Genomic DNA, 8,645 nt, shown 5'->3' on the forward strand with positions numbered 1-8,645 from the left:
GACAATCATTAGTTCGACCACTGAAGGTGGACATGGGCATTAGGGTGACATGCACTAGGTCTACACGGGCATTATGTCGATATGTACTAGGTTGACAGGTCAAAAGACCAGTTTTCAGGTCAAAAGGCCAGTTTTCACATTTTTATTCATTTTTGGGATTTTTTCATACTTTACGATCCACGTGGACTACAATTGGAAACGGTTACCTTTGCTCGCATGCGAGGGGACACGGTGCACTAATTGGGGTTCCCCGTGACTTTACGAAGAAAACAACACCCAAAAAAGTCCAAAAACTCATGTTGACCTTTTCACCTGTCGACCTAGTACATGTCTACCTAATGCCCAGGTTGACCTAGTGCATGTCGACTTAATGCCATGTCGACCTTCAGTGGTCATGTTCTGTAATTGACCCCTGTTGCCTGGATATATGGGGTTAGTGCATATATATATATATATATATATATATATATATATACTGGCTCATTGTTTATTGACTGAGACCACTGGAGTGGGACCCCTAAACTTTCCTTAACTGAGCCCCTGTTTACTAGCTGGCCCAGTCATGCTAAAAGGGGTCAAAACCCCTCCTTTGCACAGACCTGGTGACGTCAGCAACCTCACAGTGAAACTTGACAGGCACTAGGACCTGGACTGATATGCAGGGGTACGTGGAGAGCAGGAAGCTGAGGAGGAATCCAATTGGGTGGAGGAGAGCGGGAGGAGTGTGAGGTGGTGTGGCACGCGAAGAGCCACTGTGGGGAGTTGCGCAGTGGGGCTGTTGAAGAGAGGCTACTGAGGAGAGCGGGGTGCCGGAAGCTGTCAACTACAGCCGGGACCCGGCGGCAGCCGCCAGCCTGCCCGTTACCGGGAGGAGCTGCAGTGGACGGAACGCTGCATTGAGGAGAGCTGCCGGCTGCCACTGAGCTGCCGCCCGCCGCGACCAGAGAGAGAAGCCACGCTGAGGTGACAGCTGCAGGGAGCATGAGCGCACCACAGAAGAGAACCACCCACCGCAGCCAGAACCCAACCACCACCGCCAGTCTGTCCACTCCTGAAGGGAGCCACCACCAGGACAGAGCTGCACAGCGGAAGAGAGCTGTCAGCTGCTGCACGGACATCAGTCTATCCACCGCTGAGAGAAGCCACCACAAGAGGAGACAGCATCCAGCGTCCAGCCCATGGAACACGCAGAGCAGTGGCAGATAGGAGCAATTGAAACCTTTACTGTAACCAGATGAGAGACGTGTCAGCCCGGTCCGCACCCACAGCCAGTGAATTAATGAAGGGCACAAGGGCGCTCCAAGTGCTTACTAGGTGACTAGAGAGACATTGTGCCCAGGTTACTGCCAGTCCACAGAGTTGCCTCACAGCTATTAAATACTGAGGACCCCATCATAGTGTTGGCCAGTGAGAATTAGCCTACCTGTAGGCAGTTGGTCTATTATAGTTCACAAAGGACAGAGAGTGCTAGTGTGCCCGGCTCTCAGTAAGCAATAAACGAGAAGGTTTATGTAACCAATTGAAGCATTACCTTCCAGCGCTACAGAGCAGTCAATGTAAGGTTGATAACAACTGTATTATTTATATGAACTACTATTGGAATTGCTGAATTTCCTTGCAAATCTGAACTGTACTGAGTCATCATCTGCTTTCCAATCCTGCTTTTAAAAGGCTGCTGTCATCTATCATTGATGAAACCATAATCTATTGCTATCAGTCCACTCCCTTATGCTTTCTCCATAGTGGAACTGCATCACCTTCTGCTAAATACCGTTAACTACTAACAATCATCTGCTTACAGCTTACATGTAACGCTGAATTGTGCTGCTGTTGTGAGTTTCTTATCCTATTGCACTCTTACTGGACCACAGTTGAGCTACTTTTATTTTCAGTTAATACGTCAAGGGATTATTCTTTGAACTGTGACTGTGTTCCATACTTACAGTACCTCTTGACCTGTAGGAAGCTACATTCCCTAATTTACAGTCCCTTAACAGAACTAGCCCCTTGATACTGGACCGGCCCATAATGAATCTCAGACTGCTACCTTGTGGACATTTATAGTAATATAGAAGGTTCATGTTATAACTCCACTGTGAATCCTATTCTATCGTACTGTGCCATCTTCTTATCCTGAACTGACTGACTATATTTCCGAAGTTTGAATTGTTATGTCTAAATAGAGCTTTTAATGTAATGCTTGACATATATGTACTGTGAGTATCTTTGCTTATTATCCATAAGTTATGCTTCATTCAAAAGTTACCACAGGGATTACTCTTTTGTTCCCGAGTAATAAATCTTTATGTCACCGTCCTGTGTGGTGACTAGTGTATTGGGTCCTCTGGGGTTGGGGTTCTTTGTCCCTCTGCCTAGGGTTCCTGAAGTAAGATTCGGTCCAAGAGGCAATCCTGAGTGAAAAATCCAGATACGTCTGCTGACATTTACACCTGCAACCACCTTCCCACCTAAACTTAACTGTTACAATTTTGGCATCCATGAACAGGATTCAGGATGTTGAAACCAGAGGAACTTCAGACTCCCGCATCAACTACTGTCCGAAGGAGGTTACCTGCTTCACCAGGCCAGTCATCACCAGCTGCATCATCACAGGCTGCACCGATCACGATGCCTTATTATTTTGGGGCCCCATGGCTTCCCATATACTCGGGCGATACTAAGACAGCGGGCACGAGGCCTTTTAAAGAATTCAAGGAAAAATTAAGATCTATGTTCCGCTATACCCCCTTAATGAGGAACACAAAAGCGGAGGTCATCATTGAACAGCTAAAAGGTGCTGCATTGAGGGAAGTAAGCTCTTGGTCTGATGAGGAGCGAACGACGGCTGATGGAATTTTGAATAAGTTGCCGGTATCTTCAATCTACAGACCATTGCAGAGTTAAAGGGTCGTCTGTATGCCGAGAAGCAGCAACCAAATGAATCTCTTCGAGAGTTCACCCTGTGGGTACAAGAAGCCATGTGGGCAATACAGGCCAGATATCCCCGGGAAGCTGAACAAGCGGATGAGACTATGATTAATTTACTCATAGAAGAAGGAAGACGGGAAGCGACAAGAGCCCAGTTGCAGATGTGGAGATGCCAAAACCCTATCTGTACCTTCTCCGAGTTCAAGGAGGCTATGATGGACATCTTGGGCCTGAACCAAAACACAGATGGAGAGTATGTAGTGGTGTTAGGACCATCTGAGGGTGGGGTGCCTGGGGAGTCTCAGCTAAGCATGATGGCTGGACCCTTCATCTCTAGAGGGACCATCACTCAACAATCACAGTCAGGTCAAAACCAAATAGGAGCCCTTACCAGTGTCGTCAATAATATGATGAAGAAGCTGAAGGAAATATGTCTGGAATAGGCTGAAGCAAAGCGCAATGGTTGGCGCTCAGATCAAGGTGAAAGAGAATGACAACAGTGGGATGTGCCACGAGAATCAGGGCAATGCCCCACAGACCAATTTGATGCTGAAGGAAAGCCTATATGTAGGCGATGTAAACAAAGTGGGCACATCAAACAGCAGTGTCCCACTGTTCCTTTAAACAAGCCAACCCCGAGGCGAGGGACCAACCCTTGGACGGAGACACACAAATAGGTCCATCGAAGCCAGGTTGGTGGCCTCAATATGTCTGAGAGTGTCCCCACCTGAAGATCCAAGTTAACAGGGTGGAGGTGTCTGCTCTTCTGGACACCGGCTCACAGGTGACAACGATCCAGCTTGCAGAGTTTCAGAAATAATGGGACGAATCAGAGATAGTGAACCCACCGAACACAAGGTTATACCTATTGTCCAGTAATGGACAGCTAATCAAGTTCTGCAGCTATTGGGAGGCTGACCTAACTATCGGCAAGGCTAATATGGAACAACAAGGGTGTCTGGTCACTACTACGTACAACAAATATCTTCCCCCGGTCATTTTAGGGATGAACGTCCTAAAGAATTGCCTGGATGAATTAGTGGAAGCTCTTAAATTGGAGATGCCGTCTGCAGCCCCAACGGAGTGGAATACTCTTCAGCAGATGGTCAGGTTGTTCGAGGGGCACAGGAGGTTAACTAATGCAAAGGGAGAAGTTGGAAAGGCGAGAATCACCAATTGTCAGCATGTTATCCTTTGACCCAATTCGGAGCACGTGGTGTGGTGCAAGGCCCGGATTGGCCCTGGGGGGAGAGATTATGAGGCAGTACTATAACCCTGCGACTTCCATGGACAGCAGCTGTTTGTGGTGGCGTGAACGCTGGCTAAAGTGACACGAGGAAGAGTACCCGTCTGGATATTAAATCCACACAGATATCCAGTTTGATTGTTTTGTCATTGCCCAGTGGCAAGCGAAGTGCTGGTTGACTTTCAGGACATCCTTGGTGAGGCTCTACCCAAGGTCCCGGAGGGATCCGTGGCTGGCCAAACCAGTATGACCACTGGTGAGACTCCATGGTGGAGTGAAATACAGATCGGCGATTCAGACACTCCAGAGAGTCAGCGGGAGGGTGTACTACAGGTGGTGCGCAAGAATGCCAAAGCCTTTAGTCAGTACCCATTAGACTTCGGGAAGGCTGAAGGAGTCCAGCACCATATACCCACTGGAACCAATCTCCCAGTTAAGGAGAGACACAGGCCTCTACCACCGGCCATGTACCAACCGGTGAGGACCATGATTATCGAAATGATGGAAGCTGGTGTGTTATACATGAAAGCCATAGTCCATGGGCAGCACCATTAGTAATTGTGTGGAAGAAGGATGGCAGCCTCAGATTCTGCATCGATTATCAAAAATTGAATGCTGTGATGCACAAAGATGCCTATCCATGTATTGGTCTGACGATATTAAGACCCTTGTGTTCAAACCTCCCAGGAAAATAAAGCCGATAATTACCTACGATCCTGTTACCACCATGGCAGACCTCACACCTGATGATGCTCCATCGGACAATCATGAGTTCGACCGGAAGAAAGTACAGGAAGTGAGTCCTGTATTACAAGACTTAATGGGCCTTATTCGCAGCAAGAGTCATCTTACCAAGTCCCAGAGAGCAGCTGCTGATCCTGAACTGATAAAACTGTTGCACCACCGAGACCGAATCAGCCTCCGACATGGCCTTATCGTCCACACCAGCCTTGATCCCATTACTCAACAGCCCACCTCTCAAATTGTAGTGCCAAGACAGCATGCTGATCTGTTACTGACCACTTGCCACATCCAGTCGGGACACTTTGGAAAGCAGAAAACAGAGGCAGTACTTCGGCAGAGATTCTCTTGGATCGGTACAAGATCTGATGTCGATAAGTGGTGTCGTAATTGTGTGAAATGCAGCCTAAAGAGACCAGCCGGCTCTTCTCAAAAAGAACCTCTGCATCCAATACAAAGCTCTCATCCTCTCAAACTAGTTGCTTTAGACCATGTGAAACTTGAGCATAGCTCCGCTGGGTTCCAGTATGCCCTGACCATCACGGATCACTACAGCAAGTTCTTGGTGGTGGTACCAGCACGTGACTTGACAGCGAAAACAAAGGCTGAGCTGTTCCTCTTATGGCTATCCTGACCAAGTTTTGACTGACCAAGGCCCCGCATTTGAGTCCCAGTTGTTCCAAGAACTCTGTTCTCTATATGACTGTAAGAAGCTGCGAGCTACCGCCTACCACCCGTAGGGGAATGGCATATGCGAGAGAGCCAACCAAACTTTGATTGGGATGCTCCGGAGTCTCTCGACAGAGAAACGTACTCAATGGCATAATCTCCTACCTGAACTGACATACCCCTGTAACAATACGGAACACTGCTCTACGGGATTCACCCCTTTCTACTTAATGTTTGGGAGACAGGACAAACTCCCCAAAGACTTGGAATTTACACCAATGCTGTGCGAACCTGACAACATGCAGACTGACTGGGTGCAAGAGCATCAGCATCGGATAAAAACTGCTCTGCAATTGGTGGAACAACGGATGGAAATGGTGCATCACAATCAGGAGAAAAACTACAATTTGGATGCCCAGTCAATGCCTCTCAAGATCGGAGATAAAGTTTGGAAAAGATAAAATCACATATCAAGCAAACTGGATGCCATGTGGGAAGACGTTCCCTATGTTATTGTCTGAGTTCCAGCTGATGGACTATATACTTACCAAATCCAGAGACCCTATGGATATTTGAGTACCATTCCTTATGACCAAGTAAAGCTCTGCAATTTTGAAGTTCCGGCAGTAGAGAAAGACTCACCTCTGGCAGAGGGGCAGGGAACCCCAGGGGGCATACCATTTTATGACCCCATAGAGCTCTTATTATTTATGGGTAGTGCAACTCTGAGCTCCATGAAACAAGTAACCCCAAGACCCAGGATAGAGGTACCCACTGAATGTGATGTTAATATGTCTGATCAGGCCAAAGGGGTGTTTACCCCAGTTCCCAAAAGGCCAGAACGCAGTACAAGAGTTATGTTACCTCTAAGGCACCGCGATTAAGATGCTTTAATATGTACTGTTAATTGCTGTGCTTGAAGATAAGTACTCATATAAATGTATATAATATATGTGTAGTTACATTGAGTATATTGTTTCTGCTCACTGCTGTTCTGTCACATCAAAGACTTGAGTTTGAATTTGCGGAACAGTTGCATGAGGACACGTATGCTTCTAGTGGGGAATATGTGATGCTCTGAAACTGACCCCTGTTGCCCGGATATATGGAGTTTGTGCATATATATATTGGCTCATTGTTTATTGACTGAGACCACTGGAGTGGGACCCCTAAACTTTCCTTAACTGAGCCCCTGTTTACTAGCTGGCCCAGTCATGCTAAAAGTGGTCAAAACCCCTCCTTTGCACAGACCTGGTGATGTCAGCAACCTCACAGCGAAACTTGACAGGCACTAGGACCTGGACTGATATGCAGGGGTACGTGGAGAGCGGGAAGCTAAGGAGGAATCTGATTGGCTGGAGAAGAGTGGGAAGAGTGTGAGGTGATGTGGCGCAGGAAGAGCCTCTGCTGGGAGTCGTGCGGTGGGGCTGCTGCAGAGAGGCCACTGAGGAGAGCGGGCGTGGGAAGCTGTCAACCACAGCTGGGACCCTCCAGCCACCACCAGCCTGCCCTTTGCCAGGAGTAGCTGCAGTGGAGAAGAGTCCGCCACTGATGGAATGCTGCATTGAGGAGAGCCACCAGCCACCACTGAGCTGCCGCCCGCTGCCATAACCAGAGAGAGGAGACGTGCTGAGGTGACCGCTGCAGGGTGCACGAGCGCACCACAGAAGAGAACCACCCACCGAAGTCGGAACCCGACCACCGCCGCCAGTCTGTCCACTGCTGAAGGTAGCCACCACCGGGATAGAGCTGCACTGCGAAAGAGAGCTGTCAGCTGCTGCACGGACATCAGTCTGTCCACCGCGGAGAGAAGCCGCCACAAGAGGACACAGCATTCAGCGTTCAGCCCAGGAACACACTTCGGCCAGGTAAGAGATTTTTACCTACACTGTACCACCAACGAATTGGGAGAGACTAGTTCCCAACATAATAGTAATATCCACAAAGAGTCATGTTATAACTCCACTGTGAATTATATTCTATCGTACTGTGCCATCTTCTTAACTGACTGACATTCCGAGTTGTTTGCTCTCTAGCTGCTTTCAGCAGCCGTGCAAACGCTAAGCCGCCACCCTCTGGGAGTGTATCTTAGCTTAGCAGAAGTGCGAACGAAAGGATCGCAGCGCTGCTTCTAAAAAAGATTGTGCAGTTTCTGAGTAGCTCGAGACCTACTCCTAGCTTGTGATCACTGCAGACTATTTAGTTCCTGTTTTGACGTCATGAACACGCCCTGCATTTGGCCAGCCATGCCTACGTTTCCCCAGCCACTCCTGCGTTTTATCTGACATGCCTGCATTTTTACACACACTCCCCGAAAACGGTCAGTTACCTCCCAGAAACACCCACTTTCTGTCAATCACTCTGTGGCCAGCAGTGCGATAGAAAAGCGTTGCTAGACCTTGTGTAAAACTGCATCGGCTTCTGTGAAAGTACATCGCGCGTGCGCATTGAGCCGCATACGTATGCGCAGAAGTGCCAATTTTTAGCCTGATCGCTGCACTGCGAACAACGGCAGCTAGCGATCACCTCGGAATGAGGGCTTATATTTCCGAAGTGTGAATTGTTGTGTCTAAATAGAGCTTTTAATGTAATGCTTGACACATATGTAATGTGAGTATCTTTGCTTATTATCCATAAGTTACGCTTCATTCAAAAGTTACCGCAGTGATTACTCTTTTGTTCCAGAGTAATAAATCTTTATGTCACAGACCTAATGAGTGGTGACTATTGTGTTGGGTCCTCTGGGGTTGGGGTTCTTTGTCCCTCTGCCTAGGGTTCCTGAAGTAAGATTCGGTCCAAGAGGTGATCCTGGGTGAAAAATACAGGTACGTCTGCCAACATCTACACCTGCAACCACCTTCCCACCTAACCTTACCTGTTACAGTCGACCTAATGACTGTCGACCTAAGTTGTGTTAACCCAACGACCCATACCTATTTTTATGGACTTCGTGATTTTTGTTTTATAATACTTCTAAGACTTATTTTTCTGCTTAGGGAGACACTTAATTCTCTGCTTGTTTATGTATTGGAATAATATACTTGAATTCATTATACTTAAC

The sequence above is a fragment of the Pseudophryne corroboree genome, chromosome 12, assembly GCF_028390025.1.
Source record: "Pseudophryne corroboree isolate aPseCor3 chromosome 12, aPseCor3.hap2, whole genome shotgun sequence".
Lineage (NCBI taxonomy): Eukaryota > Metazoa > Chordata > Amphibia > Anura > Myobatrachidae > Pseudophryne > Pseudophryne corroboree.